The sequence below is a fragment of the Pseudophryne corroboree genome, chromosome 7, assembly GCF_028390025.1.
Source record: "Pseudophryne corroboree isolate aPseCor3 chromosome 7, aPseCor3.hap2, whole genome shotgun sequence".
NCBI classification, from domain to species: domain Eukaryota; kingdom Metazoa; phylum Chordata; class Amphibia; order Anura; family Myobatrachidae; genus Pseudophryne; species Pseudophryne corroboree.
In genome coordinates this window covers 495,700,922-495,718,599 of record NC_086450.1, presented here as the reverse complement: position 1 = coordinate 495,718,599, position 17,678 = coordinate 495,700,922, and the positions used below count along the sequence as shown (strand labels likewise).

Genomic DNA, 17,678 nt, shown 5'->3' with positions numbered 1-17,678 from the left:
GATGAATTAAATGAATTGTGTGAGGAAGCGTGGAGTTCCCCTGATAAGAAACTAGTGATTTCTAAGAGGTTACTGATGGCGTACCCTTCCCGCCAACGGACAGGTTACGTTGGGAAACATCCCCTAGGGTGGACAAGGCGCTCACACGCTTATCAAAAAAGGTGGCACTGCCGTCTCAGGATATGGCCGCCTTAAAGGAGCCTGCGGATAGAAAGCAGGAAGCTATCCTGAAGTCTGTGTATACACACTCAGGTACTATACTGAGACCTGCTATTGCTTCAGCATGGATGTGTAGTGCTGCAGCCGCATGGTTTGATTCCCTGTCAGACAACATTGATTCCCTCGACAGGGATACTATTTTGCTAACCATAGAACATATAAAAGACGTCATCTTATATATGCGGGATGCACAGAGGGACATTTGCCTGCTGGCATCTAGAATTAATGCAATGTCCATTTCTGCCAGGAGAGTATTATGGACTCGGCAGTGGACAGGTGATGCTGATTCTAAAAGACACATGGAGGTTTTGCCTTATAAGGGTGAGGAATTGTTTGGGGACGGTCTCTCGGACCTCGTATCCACGGCAACAGCCGGGAAGTCAACTTTTTTACCTCAGGTTCCCTCACAGCCTAAGAAAGCACCGTATTATCATGTACAGTCCTTTCGGCCTCAGAAAGGCAAGCGGATCAGAGGCGCATCCTTTCTGCCCAGAGGCAGGGGTAGAGGAAAGAAGCTGCACCAGGCAGCCAGTTCCCAGGAACAAAAATCCTCCCTCGCTTCCTCTAAGTCCACCACATGACGCTGGGGCTCCACAGGCGGAGCCGGGTGCGGTGGGGGCGCGTCTCCGAAACTTCAGCAACCAGTGGGTTCGCTCACAAGTGGATCTCTGGGCTGTACAAATTGTATCTCAGGGATACAAGCTGGAGTTCGAGGCGACTCCCCCTCGCCGTTACCTCAAATCAGCCTTGCCAGCTGCTCCCAGGGAAAGGGAGGTAGTACTGGCGGCAATTCACAAGCTGTACCTCCAGCAGGTGATAATCAAGGTTCCCCTCCTTCAACAGGGACGGGGTTTCTATTCCACAATGTTTGTGGTACCGAAACCAGACGGTTCGGTGAAACCCATTCTGAATTTAAAATCCTTGAACACTTATATAAGGAAGTTCAAGTTCAAAATGGAATCGCTCAGGGCGGTTATTGCAAGCCTGGAAGAGGGGGATTTTATGGTGTCGCTGGACATCAAGGATGCTTACTTGCATGTCCCCGTTTACCCACCTCACCAGGAGTACCTCAGGTTTGTGGTACAGGATTGTCATTACCAATTACAGATGTTGCCGTTTGGTCTGTCCACGGCACCGAGAGTATTTACCAAGGTAATGGCCGAAATGATGATACTCCTTCGGAAGAAGGGAGTTATAATTATCCCGTACTTGGACGATCTCCTTATAAAGGCGAGGTCCAGAGAGCAGTTGTTAGTCAGCGTAGCACTCTCTCGGGAAGTGTTGCAACAGCACGGCTGGATTCTGAATATCCCAAAGTCGCAGCTGATTCCTGCGACGCGTCTGCTCTTCCTGGGCATGATTCTGGACACAGAACAGAAGAAGGTGTTTTTCCCGGTGGAGAAGGCCCAGGAATTGTCATCTCTGGTCAGGGACCTCCTGAAACCAAAACAGGTGTCGGTGCATCACTGCACGCGAGTCCTGAGAAAGCAATTCGGCAGGTTCCATGCAAGGTTCTTTCAGTGGGATCTGTTAGACAAATGGTCCGGATCGCATCTTCAGATGCATCGGTTGATCACCCTGTCCCCAAGGGCCAGGGTGTCTCTGCTGTGGTGGCTGCAGAGTGCTCATCTTCTCGAGGGCCGCAGATTCGGCATGCAGGACTGGGTCCTGGTGACCACGGACGCAAGCCTCCGAGGATGGGGGGGCAGTCACTCAGGGAAGGAACTTTCAAGGACAGTGGTCAAGTCAGGAGACTTCACTACACATAAATATACTGGAACTAAGGGCCATTTACAACGCCCTGAGTCTAGCAGAGCCCCTGCTTCAAAACCAACCAGTGCTGATTCAATCAGGCAACATCACGGCGGCACAAGAAGCAGGATGGCGATGGCAGAAGCCACAAGGATTCTCCGATGGGCGGAAAATCACGTGCTAGCACTGTCAGCAGTGTTCATTCCGGGAGTGGACAACTGGGAAGCAGACTTCCTCCGCAGGCACGACCTCCACCAGGGAGAGTGGGGACTTCATCCAGAAGTCTTCACGCAGATTGTAAACCGTATTGGGTGGGGAGTTTTAGGAATCTGCACTGGTCCAGATTGTAATAGTTAGTGTTCAATTAGTATATATCATATGTAACCAAATGTGTTTAAACCAACATAAAGCTACCAACTGCGCCTAATGAGGCTTTTGAGGTAGAACAAGGTTGGTGGTGCTCCCAGACATCAGTTCCAAAACAAACTGTAGAAGGGTTGTTTAGCAAAGAGGCAAAAAAAGGGGGACTCTAGATAATGTCTCTCAGTGGCACACTTATTTCTATATATTAAAGAGATGGAGGGTTAGATCGGTAGGTGAGGTAAGATAAAACTTAACTTTTAATCACAGACGAAAAGATGATGCAGTAATTTCATCATCTTTTCGTCTGTGATTAAAAGTTAAGTTTTATCTTACCTCACCTACCAATTTTGATATCCGATCTAACCCTCCATCTCTTTAATATATAGAAATAAGTGTGCCCCTGAGAGACATTATCTAGAGTCCCCCTTTTTTTGCCTCTTTGCTAAACAACCCTTCTGCAGATTGTAAACCGTTGGGAACGGCCACAGGTGGACATGATGGCGTCCCGCCTCAACAAAAAGCTAAAAAAATATTGCGCCAGGTCAAGGGACCCTCAGGTGAAAGCTGTGGACGCACTAGTGACACTGTGGGTGTACCAGTCGGTTTATGTGTTCCCTCCTCTTCCTCTCATACCAAAGGTACTGAGCATAATAAAGAAAAGAGGAGTAAGAACTATTCTCATTGTTCCAAGACTTACCGCGGCTGCGTTTGACGGCATGGCGGTTGAACGCCGGATCCTAACGGAAAAGGGCATTCCGGATGAAGTGATTCCTACGCTGATAAAGGCTAGGAAAGACGTGACAGCACAACATTATCACCGTATATGGCGAAAATATGTTGCTTGGTGTGAGGCCAGGAAGGCCCCTACAGAGGAATTCCAGCTGGGTCGATTCCTGCACTTCCTACAGTCAGGAGTGACTATGGGCCTAAAATTAGGATCCATAAAGGTCCAGATTTCGGCTCTATCTATTTTCTTTCAAAAAGAACTGGCTTCACTGCCTGAAGTTCAGACGTTTGTTAAGGGAGTGCTGCATATTCAGCCCCCTTTTGTGCCTCCAGTGGCACCTTGGGATCTTAACGTTGTGTTGGATTTCCTGAAATCCCACTGGTTTGAGCCACTTAAGACCATGGAGCTAAAATATCTCACGTGGAAAGTGGTCATGCTATTGGCCTTAGCTTCGGCTAGGCGTGTGTCAGAATTGGCGGCTTTGTCATGTAAAAGCCCTTATCTGAGCTTCCATATGGACAGGGCAGAATTGAGGACTCGTCCCCAATTTCTCCCTAAGGTGGTATCAGCGTTTCATTTGAACCAACCTATTGTGGTGCCTGCGGCTACTCGGGACTTGGAGGACTCCAATACCCCTTTCACACCGCAGCTTATACCCGGTATTTTGCCGTTTTAACTGGCTTCCTAAACGGGTCAAGCTGCAATGTGAAAGGGTCCCCTTCAATTTACCGTTTTCAAAATACCGGTATTTTGAAACGGTAAAAAAGAAGGGTCCTACCCGTTTCAGTCCCATTTCACTGTGCAGTGTGAAAGGGTCTGAAACGGTATTTGCAAGCCCCAGAAGATGATAGGCTGTCTCCATGCGTGATGTCACCAGCCACAACCAGGAAACAGCTTGGAAAACACAGGAGACACATGAGAGAGTGGCTTTATAAACGTTTAAATGTGAAAAACACGGAAAAAAATGGCGTGGGGTCCCCCCTCCAAAGCATAACCAGCCTCGGGCTCTTCGAGCTGGTCCTGGTTCTAAAAATGCGGGGGAAAAATTGACAGGGGATCCCCCGTATTTTTAAAACCAGCACCGGGCTCTGCGCCTGGTGCTGGTGCAAAAAATACGGGGGACAAAACGAGTAGGGGTCCCCCGTATTTTTCACACCAGCATCGGGCTCCACTAGCTGGACAGATAATGCCACAGCCGGGGATCACTTTTATGCCGTGCCCTGCGGCCGTGGCATTAAATATCCAACTAGTCACCCCTGGCCGGGGTACCGTGGGGGAGTGGGGACCCCTTCAATCAAGGGGTCCCCCCCCCCAGCCACCCAAGGGCCAGGGGTGAAGCCCGAGGCTGTCCCCCCCCGTCCAATGGGCTGCGGATGGGGGGGCTGATAGCCTTTGTTGTAAATGAAAAGATATTGTTTTTTCCAGTAGTACTACAAGTCCCAGCAAGCCTCCCCCGCAAGCTGGTACTTGGAGAACCACAAGTACCAGCATGCGGGAGAAAAACGGGCCCGCTGGTACCTGTAGTTCTAATGGAAAAAAAATACCCAAATAAAAACAGGACACACACACCGTCGACAGTAAAACTTTATTACACACTGCCGACACACACATACTTACCTATGTTCACACGCCGACATCGGTCCTCTTCTCCATGTAGAATCCAGGGGTACCTGAAAATAAAAGATCAATATACTCACCTCAACCAGGCTCCAGAGATACATCCACGTACTTGGAGAAAAAAACAAACCGGACAACCGACCACACGGACTGAAAGGGGTCCCATGCTGACACATGAGACCCCTATCCCCGAATGAGACCTGTCAGTGACAGCTGTCACAGAAAGGTCTCTTAAGCCAATCAGGAAGCGCTACTTCCGTGGCGCTCACCTGATTGGCTGTGCGCTGTCTGTGCTGTGACAGCGCTTTGCACAGCTCCGTCCATTATATTCAATGGTGGGAAGTTTGCGGCTAGCGGTGGGGTCACCCGCCGGTCAGCGGCTGACCGGCGGGTGACCCCACCGCTAGCCGCAAACTTCCCACCATTGAAAGTAATGGAGCGGCTTTGCGATGCGCTGTCTGACAGCTCAGACAGTGCACAGCCAATCAGGTGAGCGCCACGGAAGTAGCGCTTCCTGATTGGCTGAAGGGACTTCAGTGACAGGAGTCACGTGATGTCCCGGCATTCGGGGAGAGGGGTCTCATGTGTCAGCATGGGACCCCTTTCGGTCCGCAGGTCCGGGTGTTCGTTTTCTTTTTTTGCCAAGTCCGTGGATTTATCTCTGGACCATGGCTGAGGTGAGTATATTGAACTTTTATTTTCAGGTACCCCTGGATTCTACATGGAGAAGAGGACCGATGTCGGCGTGTGAACATAGGTAAGTATGTGTGTGTCGGCAGTGTGTAATAAAGTTTTACTGTCGACGGTGTCTGTGTCCTGTTTTTATTTGGGTATTTTTTTCCCATTAGAACTACAGGTACCAACGGGCCCGTTTTTCTCCCGCATGCTGGTACTTGTGGTTCTCCAAGTACCAGCTTGCGGGGGAGGCTTGCTGGGACTTGTAGTACTACTGGAAAAAACAATATCTTTTCATTTACAACAAAGGCTATCAGCCCCCCCATCCGCAGCCCATTGGATGGGGGGGGGGGACAGCCTCGGGCTTCACCCCTGGCCCTTGGGTGGCTGGGGGGGGACCCCTTGATTGAAGGGGTCCCCACTCCCCCACGGTACCCCGGCCAGGGGTGACTAGTTGGATATTTAATGCCACGGCCGCAGGGCACGGCATAAAAGTGACCCCCGGCTGTGGCATTATCTGTCCAGCTAGTGGAGCCCGATGCTGGTGTGAAAAATACGGGGGACCCCTACTCGTTTTGTCCCCCGTATTTTTTGCACCAGCACCAGGCGCAGAGCCCGGTGCTGGTTTTAAAAATACGGGGGATCCCCTGTCAATTTTTTCCCCGCATTTTTAGAACCAGGACCAGCTCGAAGAGCCCGAGGCTGGTTATGCTTTGGAGGGGGGACCCCACGCCATTTTTTTCCTGTATTTAACCATTCCATCTAAAAAAAAAAATAATAATTTTAAAAAATATATAAATAATACTTGTGCCTCCAAAAAAGACAAACCAAGTACCTAATCCCATCTAATAAAAATAGATATGCTTCAAGCTGCTGGGTTCCATCGTACGACTATCCAAATTATTAATAAGGAATTAATTAGTGATTAATAATAATGAGTGGGCCAGAAAAGTCCATTTATAATGACAACCACTGTTTTCTATGGGTGAAACGGGTTCAGTGTGAAAGGTACCAAAACGGGAATGAAATGGTAATTTACTGGTTACAACATGAGATGTGAAAGGGGTTTAACTGCTCAGACCCGTTTTAAGAACCGTTTCAAATACCATTTCAAAAGCAGGTTTTGCGATGTGAAAGCAGCACAAGTTACTAGATGTAGTCAGGGCTTTGAAAATCTATGTAGCCAGGACGGCTGGAGTCAGGAAAACTGACTCGCTGTTTATCCTGCATGCACCCAACAAGCTGGGTGCTCCTGCTTCAAAGCAAACTATTGCGCGCTGGATCTGTAACACGATTCAGCAAGCTCATTCTGCGGCAGGATTGCCGCATCCTAAATCAGTAAAAGCCCATTCCACAAGGAAGGTGGGCTCTTCTTGGGCGTCTGCCCGAGGGGTCTCTGCTTTACAGCTTTGCCGAGCTGCTACTTGGTCGGGTTCAAACACATTTGCGAAGTTCTACAAGTTTGATACCCTGGCTGAGGAGGACCTTGCATTTGCTCATTCGGTGCTGCAGAGTCATCCGCACTTTCCCGCCCGTTTGGGAGCTTTGGTATAATCCCCATGGTCCTTACGGAGTTCCCAGCATCCACTAGGACGTCAGAGAAAATAAGAATTTACTCACCGGTAATTCTATTTCTCGTAGTCCGTAGTGGATGCTGGGAGCCCGTCCCAAGTGCGGACTCTCTGCAATACATGTATATAGTTATTGCTTAACTAAAGGGTTATTGTTATGAGCCATCTGTTACTGAGGCTCAGTTGTTGTTCATACTGTTAACTGGGTATAGTTATCACAAGTTGTACGGTGTGATTGGTGTGGCTGGTATGAGTCTTTCCCTGGATTCCAAATCCTTTCCTTGTTGTGTCAGCTCTTCCGGGCACAGTTTCCTTAACTGAGGTCTGGAGGAGGGGCATAGAGGGAGGAGCCAGTGCACACCAGATAGTACCTAATCTTTCTATTAGAGTGCCCAGTCTCCTGCGGAGCCCGTCTATTCCCCATGGTCCTTACGGAGTTCCCAGCATCCACTACGGACTACGAGAAATAGAATTACCGGTGAGTAAATTCTTATTATCATCCCCTGACAGCAGGTGGGTGCCCCCATATACCTTACATACAGTATGTGCTATATGGTGTATAACCGCCATCATCCCCTGACAGCTGGTATGAACCCCCTACTATATATATATATATATATATATATATATATATATATATATATATATATATATATATATATATATAGATATATATATATATATATATATATATATATATATATATATATCTATCTATATATCTATATATATATATATATATATATATATATATATATATTATTTATTTACTTATTTCTCTTCCATCCTAGAGGATGCTGGGGACTCCAAAAGGACCATGGGGTATAGACGGGATCCGCAGGAGCTTGGGCACACTAAAAAGACTTTAACTGGGTGTGAACTGGTTCCTCCCTCTATGCCCTTCCTCCAGACCTCAGTTAGACTTTGTGCCCAGGAGTGACTGGACACACACAGGGGAGCTCTACAGAGTTTCTCTGGAAAGACTTTTGTTAGGTTTTTTATTTTCAGGGAGACCTGCTGGCTACAGGCTCCCTGCATCGTGGGACTGAGGGGAGAGAAGTCAGACCTACTTCTTCTTAGTTAAGGGCTCTGCTTCTTAGGCTACTGGACACCATTAGCTCCAGAGGGTTCGATCACTTGGTGCGCCTAGCTGCTTGTTCCTGGAGCCGCGCCGTCACCTCACTCACAGAAGCCAGAAGAAAGAAGCCGGGTGAGTATGAGAAGAACCGAAGACTTAAGTGACGGCAGAAGACTTCAGTGGCTGGCAGAAAACAGACTATACGGTGTCCGGACACCGTATAGATTACCCCCGCCAGTGTGCAGATGTGAATTTTTAGCGGGCTACAGCGCGCCGGGAAGGGGCGGGGCTTAGCCGCACATTGCTCACCAGCGCCATTTTCTTCTATCTCTACAGTGCTGCAGAGACGCTGGTCCAGACCTCCAAGCTCCCGCAAGTAACAGGGAGGCAAAATGGGGGGGGGGGGGCACGTAAAATTTGGTGCTTTCATGTATGTTATCAACGCTGATCATATATACTAGTTTTCTCTAACGTCCTAGTGGATGCTGGGGACTCCGAAAGGACCATGGGGAATAGCGGCTCCGCAGGAGACTGGGCACAAAAGTAAAAAGCTTTAGGACTACCTGGTGTGCACTGGCTCCTCCCCCTATGACCCTCCTCCAAGCCTCAGTTGGATTTTTGTGCCCGAACGAGACGGGTGCAGGCTAAGGGGCTCTCCTGAGCTGCTTAGTGTAAAAGTTTAAAGTAGGTTTTTTATTTTCAGTGAGACCTGCTGGCAACAGGCTCACTGCACCGAGGGACTAAGGGGAGAAGAAGCGAACTCACCTGCGTGCAGAGTGGATTGGGCTTCTTAGGCTACTGGACATTAGCTCCAGAGGGACGATCACAGGCCCAGCCATGGATGGGTCCCAGAGCCGCGCCGCCGGCCCCCTTACAGAGCCAGAAGACTGAAGAGGTCCGGAAAATCGGCGGCAGAAGACGTCCTGTCTTCAATAAGGTAGCGCACAGCACCGCAGCTGTGCGCCATTGCTCTCAGCACACTTCACACTCCGGTCACTGAGGGTGCAGGGCGCTGGGGGGGGCGCCCTGAGACGCAATAAAACACCTTTTTTGGGCAAAAAATACATCACATATAGCTCCTGGGCTATATGGATGCATTTAACCCCTGCCAATTTTTCCATAAAAAAGCGGGAGAAAGGCCGCCGAGAAGGGGGCGGAGCCTATCTCCTCAGCACACTGGCGCCATTTTTTCCTCACAGCTCCGTTGGAGGAAGGCTCCCTGACTCTCCCCTGCAGTCCTGCACTACAGAAACAGGGTAAAACAAGAGAGGGGGGGCACTAAATTGGCATATAAATATATGCAGCAGCTATATTAGGGAAAAACACTTATATAAGGTTATCCCTGTATATATATAGCGCTCTGGTGTGTGCTGGCAAACTCTCCCTCTGTCTCCCCAAAGGGCTAGTGGGGTCCTGTCCTCTATCAGAGCATTCCCTGTGTGTGTGCTGTGTGTCGGTACGTTGTGTCGACATGTATGAGGAGGAAAATGGTGTGGAGGCGGAGCAATTGCCTGTGTTAGTGATGTCACCCCCTAGGGAGTCGACACCTGACTGGATGGTCTTATGGAAAGAATTACGTGATAGTGTCGGCACTTTACAAAAGACTGTTGACGACATGAGACAGCCGGCAAATCAGTTAATACCTGTACAGGCGTCTCAAACACCGTCAGGGGCTATAAAACGCCCGTTACCTCAGGTCGATAAAGACACTGACACGGACACTGACTCCAGTGTCAACGGTGAGGAAACAAACGTATTTTCCAGTAGGGCCACACGTTACATGATCACGGCAATGAAGGAGGTTTTGAACATTTCTGATACTACAAGTACCACAAAAAAGGGTATTATGTGGGGTGTGAAAAAACTACCCGTAGTTTTTCCTGAATCAGATGAATTAAATGAGGTGTGTGATGAAGCGTGGGTTTCCCCCGATAAAAAACTGCTAATTTCTAAAAAATTATTGGCATTATACCCTTTCCCGCCAGAGGTTAGGGCGCGTTGGGAAACACCCCATAGAGTGGATAAGGCGCTCACACGCTTATCAAAACAAGTGGCGTTACCGTCTCCTGATACGGCCGCCCTCAAGGAACCAGCTGATAGGAAGCTGGAAAATATCCTAAAAAGTATATACACACATACTGGTATTATACTGCGACCGGCAATCGCCTCAGCCTGGATGTGCAGTGCTGGGGTGGCTTGGTCGGATTCCCTGACTGAAAATATTGATACCCTGGACAGGGACAATATATTATTGACTATAGAGCATTTAAAGGATGCATTTCTATATATGCGTGATGCACAGAGGGATATTTGCACTCTGGCATCAAGAGTAAGTGCGATGTCCATTTCTGCCAGAAGAGGGTTATGGACGCGACAGTGGTCAGGTGATGCGGATTCCAAACGGCATATGGAAGTATTGCCGTATAAAGGGGAGGAGTTATTTGGGGTCGGTCTATCGGACCTGGTGGCCACGGCAACGGCTGGGAAATCCACCTTTTTACCCCAAGTCACCTCGCAGCAGAAAAAGATACCGTCTTTTCAGGCTCAGTCCTTTCGTCCCCATAAGGGCAAGCGGGCAAAAGGCCACTCATATCTGCCCCGGGGCAGAGGAAGGGGAAAAAGACTGCAGCAGACAGCCTCTTCCCACGAACAGAAGCCCTCCCCCGCTTCTGCCAAGTCCTCAGCATGACGCTGGGGCCTTACAAGCGGACTCAGGCACGGTGGGGGCCCGTCTCAAGAATCTCAGCGCGCAGTGGGCTCACTCGCAAGTGGACCCCTGGATCCTGCAGGTAGTATCTCAGGGGTACAAATTGGAATTCGAGACGTCTCCCCCTCGCCGGTTCCTGAAATCTGCTTTACCAACGTCTCACCCCGACAGGGAGGCGGTATTGGAAGCCATTCACAAGCTGTATTCCCAGCAAGTGATAATCAAGGTACCCCTCCTACAACAGGGAAAGGGGTATTATTCCACGCTGTTTGTGGTACCGAAGCCGGACGGCTCGGTGAGACCCATTTTAAATCTGAAATCCTTGAACACTTACATAAAAAGGTTCAAGTTCAAGATGGAGTCACTCAGAGCAGTGATAGCGAACCTGGAAGAAGGGGACTATATGGTGTCTCTGGACATCAAGGATGCTTACCTCCATGTCCCAATTTGCCCTTCTCACCAAGGGTACCTCAGGTTTGTGGTACAGAACTGTCACTATCAGTTTCAGACGCTGCCGTTTGGATTGTCCACGGCACCCAGGGTCTTTACCAAGGTAATGGCCGAAATGATGATTCTTCTTCGAAGAAAAGGCGTCTTAATTATCCCTTACTTGGATGATCTCCTGATAAGGGCAAGGTCCAGAGAACAGTTAGAGGTCGGAGTAGCACTATCTCAAGTAGTACTACGACAGCACGGATGGATTCTAAATATTCCAAAATCGCAGCTGATTCCGACGACACGTCTGCTGTTCCTAGGAATGATTCTGGACACAGTACAGAAAAAGGTGTTTCTCCCGGAAGAGAAAGCCAGGGAGTTATCCGACCTAGTCAGGAACCTACTAAGACCAGGCCAAGTGTCAGTACATCAATGCACAAGGGTCCTGGGAAAGATGGTGGCTTCTTACGAAGCGATTCCATTCGGCAGATTCCACGCAAGAACTTTTCAGTGGGATCTGCTGGACAAATGGTCCGGATCGCATCTTCAAATGCATCAGCGGATAACCCTGTCTCCAAGGACAAGGGTGTCTCTCCTGTGGTGGTTACAGAGTGCTCATCTCCTAGAGGGCCGCAGATTCGGCATTCAGGATTGGGTCCTGGTGACCACGGATGCCAGCCTGAGAGGCTGGGGAGCAGTCACACAGGGAAGAAATTTCCAGGGCTTGTGGTCAAGCATGGAAACGTCACTTCACATAAATATCCTGGAACTAAGGGCCATTTACAATGCCCTAAGTCAGGCAAGACCTCTGCTTCAGGGTCAGCCGGTGTTGATCCAGTCGGACAACATCACAACAGTCGCCCACGTAAACAGACAGGGCGGCACAAGAAGCAGGAGGGCAATGACGGAAGTGGCAAGGATTCTTCGCTAGGCGGAAAATCATGTGATAGCACTGTCAGCAGTGTTCATTCCGGGAGTGGACAACTGGGAAGCAGACTTCCTCAGCAGACACGATCTTCACCCGGGGGAGTGGGGACTTCACCCAGAAGTCTTCCACATGATTGTGAACCGTTGGGAAAAACCAAAGGTGGACATGATGGCGTCCCGCCTCAACAAAAAACTGGACAGATATTGCGCCAGGTCAAGGGACCCTCAGGCAATAGCTGTGGACGCTCTGGTAACACCGTGGGTGTACCAGTCAGTGTATGTGTTCCCTCCTCTTCCTCTCATACCAAAAGTACTGAGAATCATAAGAAGGAGAGGAGTAAAGACTATACTCGTGGCTCCGGATTGGCCAACAAGGACTTGGTACCCGGAAATTCAAGAGATGCTCACGGAAGACCCGTGGCCTCTACCTCTAAGAAAGGACCTGCTCCAGCAGGGACCATGTCTGTTCCAAGACTTACCGCGGCTGCGTTTGACGGCATGGCGGTTGAACGCTGGATCCTGAAGGAAAAAGGCATTCCGGATGAAGTCATCCCTACCCTGATCAAAGCCAGGAAGGATGTAACCGTACAACATTATCACCGTATTTGGCGTAAATATGTTGCGTGGTGCGAGGCCAGGAAGGCCCCTACAGAGGAATTTCAACTGGGTCGATTCCTGCATTTCCTGCAAACAGGACTGTCTATGGACCTCAAATTAGGGTCCATTAAGGTTCAAATTTCGGCCCTGTCAATATTCTTCCAAAAAGAACTAGCTTCTGTTCCTGAAGTTCAGACGTTTGTCAAGGGGGTACTGCATATACAGCCTCCTTTTGTGCCTCCAGTGGCACCTTGGGATCTCAATGTAGTTTTGGGGTTCCTAAAATTACATTGGTTTGAACCACTCTCCACTGTAGACTTAAAATATCTCACTTGGAAAGTGGTAATGCTGTTAGCCCTGGCTTCAGCCAGGCGTGTATCAGAATTGGCGGCTTTATCCTATAAAAGCCCTTTCCTAATTTTTCATACGGACAGGGCAGAATTGAGGACTCGTCCTCAATTTCTCCCTAAGGTGGTTTCAGCGTTTCACTTGAACCAGCCTATTGTGGTACCTGCGGCTACTAGGGACTTGGAGGACTCCAAGTTGCTGGACGTAGTCAGGGCCCTGAAAATATGTTTCCAGGACGGCTGGAGTCAGGAAATCTGACTCGCTGTTTATCCTGTATGCACCCAACAAGCTGGGTGCTCCTGCTTCTAAGCAAACTATTGCTCGTTGGATTTGTAGTACAATTCAGCTTGCACATTCTGTGGCAGGCCTGCCACAGCCAAAATCTGTAAAAGCCCATTCCACAAAGAAGGTGGGCTCATCTTGGGCGGCTGCCCGAGGGGTCTCGGCTTTACAACTTTGCCGAGCAGCTACTTGGTCAGGGGCAAACACGTTTGCTAAATTCTACAAATTTGATACCCTGGCTGAGGAGGACCTTGAGTTCTCTCATTCGGTGCTGCAGAGTCATCCGCACTCTCCCGCCCGTTTGGGAGCTTTGGTATAATCCCCATGGTCCTTACGGAGTTCCCAGCATCCACTAGGACGTCAGAGAAAATAAGAATTTACTTACCGATAATTCTATTTCTCGTAGTCCGTAGTGGATGCTGGGCGCCCATCCCAAGTGCGGATTGTCTGCAATACTTGTACATAGTTATTGTTACAAAAATCGGGTTATTATTGTTGTGAGCCATCTTTTCAGAGGCTCCTCTGTTATCATGCTGTTAACTGGGTTCAGATCACAGGTTGTACGGTGTGATTGGTGTGGCTGGTATGAGTCTTACCCGGGATTCAAAATCCTTCCTTATTGTGTACGCTCGTCCGGGCACAGTATCCTAACTGAGGCTTGGAGGAGGGTCATAGGGGGAGAAGCCAGTGAACACCAGGTAGTCCTAAAGCTTTTACTTTTGTGCCCAGTCTCCTGCGGAGCCGCTATTCCCCATGGTCCTTACGGAGTTCCCAGCATCCACTACGGACTACGAGAAATAGAATTATCGGTAAGTAAATTCTTATTTTAAAGGTAGTGTCTTGTTTGGTGACGGCCTGTCTGACCCGACCGCTACGGCGGGTAAGTCATCTTTTCTTCCCTATGTTCCCACACAACAGAAGAAGGCACCCCATCAGCAGATGCAGTCCTTTCGGCCTAATAAATACAAAAGAGTTAAGGGCTCGTCCTTCCTCGCTTCCAAGGGTAGAGGAAGGGGAAGGAAGTCGCCTGCTGTGTCAGGCACCCAGGACCAAAAGTCCTCCCCAGCCTCTACCAAGTCCACCGCATGACGCTGGGGCTCCCCTGGGGGAGTCCCTACCGGTGGGGGCCGTCTCCGATTCTTCAGTCAGGTCTGGGTTCGTTCGGCTCTGGATCCTTGGGTCTTAGACATAGTGTCCCAAGGTTACAGACTGGAGTTTCAGGAGATGCCCCCAACCAGTTTTTCGGCCTTGCCAACTTCTCTTCCCGAAAGAGAGGTGGTAAGGGATGCGATACAAAAGTTGTGTCAACAGAGGGTTGTGGTGCCAGAACGGGGGAAAGGGTTCTATTCGAGCCTCTTTGTCGTGCCGAAACCGGACGGTGCGGTCTGACCGATTCTGAACCTAAAATCCCTCAATCCATACTTGAAAACTTTCAAGTTCAAGATGGAGTCTCTTCGAGCAGTGATCTCCAGCCTCGAAGGGGGGGATTTTATGGCATCAAGCGACATAAAGGATGCTTACTTACACATCCCGATTTTCCCTCCTCATCAGGCCTTCCTGAGGTTCGCGGTACAGGATTGTCATTACCAATTTCAGGCGTTGCCGTTTGGGCTTTCCACGGCCCCGAGGGTTTTCAACAAGGTAATGGCGGAGATGATGGTCCTCCTTCGCAAGCAAGGGGTCACAATTATCCCGTACTTGTACGATCTCCTGATAAAGGCGAGGTCCAAGGAACAGTTGTAGATCTCTCCCTGTCGGTTCTGCGACATCACGGTTGGATGCTAAATTTGCCAAAGTCTCAGCTGAACCCGGCCACTCGGCTGCCCTTCCTGGGCATGGTCCTAGATACGGAGATACAGAGAGTGTTTCTTCCGGAGGTCAAAGCTCTAGGAATCCAGACCATGGTCAGGGAGCTTCTGAGGCCGACAAGTGTGTCGATTCATCAATGCACTCGGGTACTAGGGAAGATAGTTGCGGCTTACGAAGCCATTCCGTTTGGCTGGTTTCATGCCCGGGTGTTTCAGTGGGATCTGCTGAAAAAATGGTCCGGGTCTCACCTGCACATGCACCGGAAAATAAGTCTATCTTCCAGGGCCAGAATTTCTCTCCTGTGGTGGCTCCAGGGCTCTCACCTTCTGGAGGGACGCCGATTCAGAATCCAGGACTGGGTCCTGCTGACCACAGATGCAAGTCTCCGAGGCTGGGGCGCAGTCACGCAAGGAAGAAATTTCCAGGGAAAGTGGTCAAGCCAGGAATCTTGTCTTCACATAAATGTTCTCGAGTTGAGAGCAATTTACAACGGCCTGCTGCAAGCAAAGAACCTTCTTCAGGGTCTCCCTGTCCTGATCCAGTCGGACAACATAACAGCGGTGGCGTACGTAAACCGCCAAGGCGGAACAAGGAGCAGGGTGGCAATGGAGGAGGCCACAAGAATCCTGCGCTGGGCGGAACAGCACGTGAGCGCTCTGTCAGCAGTCTTTCTCCCGGGAGTGGACAACTGGGAAGCAGACTTCCCCAGCAGACACGATCTCCACCCGGGAGAGTGGGCACTTCATCAAGAGGTATTACTGCAGAAGTGACAAAACGTTGGGGAATTCCTCTGATAGACATGATGGCGTCTCGCTTCAACAAGAAGCTTCCAAGGTATTGTTCCAGGTCAAGGGACCCCCAAGCCAGTGCAGTGGACGCCCTGGTGACTCCGTGGGTTTTTCAGTCGGTGTATGTGTTCCCTCCGCTTCCTCTCATTCCAAAGGTGTTGAGGATCGTTCGACAAACAAGAGTTCAGGCGATACTCGTCGTTCCAGATTGGCCACGGAGGGCCTGGTATCCGGATCTTCAAGAATTACTAGTGGAAGATCCCTGGCCGCTTTCTCTAAGAGAGGACCTGTTACTGCAGGGGCCCTGCGTGTTTCCGGACTTACCGCGGCTGCGTTTGACTGCGTGGAAGTTGAGCGCCAAATCTTAGCTCGGAAAGGTATTCCCGGGGAGGTCATCCCCACTCTCCTTAAGGCTAGAAAGGAGGTCACGGCGAAGCATTATCACCGTATTTGGAGAAAGTATGTCCAAATACGTCCCCAGCATCCTCTAGGACGTAAGAGAAAATAGGATTTTAATACCTACCGGTAAATCCTTTTCTCCTAGTCCGTAGAGGATGCTGGGCGCCCATCCCAGTGCGTACTGTTACTTGCAGTTGTATTATTACTGGTTATATTTGTTTACACATAGGTTGTGTATTAGTTATATTCAGCTTGTTGCTGTTGTTAATTCATACGGTTATCTGGTTTCATGCTACTCCAGTTGTACGGTATGTTTGTGGTGTGGGCTGGTATGTTCCTCGCCCTTAGTTTAAACAAAAATCCTTTCCTCGAAATGTCCGTCTCTCCTGGGCACAGTTCCTCTAACTGAGGTCTGGAGGAGGGGCATAGAGGGAGGAGCCAGTTCACACCCAGTTAAAGCCTCTTTAGAGTGCCCAAGCTCCTGCGGATCCCGTCTATACCCCATGGTCCTTTTGGAGTCCCCAACATCCTCTACGGACTAGGAGAAAAGGATTTACAGGTAGGTATTAAAATCCTAATATATATATATATATATATATATACACACACACACACACACACACACACACACACACACACACACACACACACACACAGAGTCGGGTCCATAAATATTGGACATCAACACAATTCTCATATTTTGGGCTCTATACACCACCACAATGGATTTGAAATGAAACAAACAAGATGTGCTTTAACTGCAGACTTTCCGCTTTCATTTGAGGGTATTTACATCCAAATCAGGTGAACGGTGTAGAAATTACAACGGTTTCTATATGTGCCTCCCACTTTTTAAGGGACCAAAAGTAATGGGACAGTCTACTCAAAAGCTATTTCATGGACAGGAGTGGGCTATTCCCTCGTTATTTCATCATCAGTTAAGCAGGTAAAAGGTCTGGAGTAGATTCCAGGTGTGACATTTGCATTTTGAATCTGTTGCTGACGACTCTCAATATGAGATCCAAAGAGCTGCCACTATCAGTGAAGCAAGCCATCATTAGGCTGAAAAATCAAAACAAGCCCATCAGAGAGAAAGCAAAAACATTAAGTAGGCCAAATCAACTGTTTGGAACATTCTTAAAAAGAAAGAACGCACCGGATAGCTCACCAACACCAAAAGACCCGGAAGACCACGGAAAACAACTGTGGTGGATGACAGAAGAATTATTTCCCTGGTGAAGAAAAACCCCTTCACAACAGTTGCCCAGATCAAGAACACTCTCCAGGAGGTAGGTGTATATGTGTCAAAGTCAACAATCAAGAGAAGACTTTCCAAGAGTGAATATAGAGGGTTCACCACAAGATGTAAACCATTGTGAGCCAC

At 49.2% G+C, this 17,678-nt stretch overlaps 1 protein-coding gene across 3 annotated transcripts in view; it reads left to right on the top strand.

Annotated features, from left to right (window-relative positions):
- ZNF668 (zinc finger protein 668) overlaps nucleotides 1-17,678 on the top strand; it is a 73,264-nt gene that overhangs the window by 2,433 nt on the left and 53,153 nt on the right. The window contains exon 1 of one of the 3 annotated variants that reach the window (XM_063935214.1): nucleotides 7,420-7,437. The exons of the other annotated variants lie outside the window; for them this stretch is intronic. The gene's annotated coding sequence lies outside the window, so the exon portion shown is untranslated. Of the gene's footprint in view, nucleotides 1-7,419; nucleotides 7,438-17,678 lie in introns of those variants that run through there. 3 annotated transcript variants of the gene reach the window in all.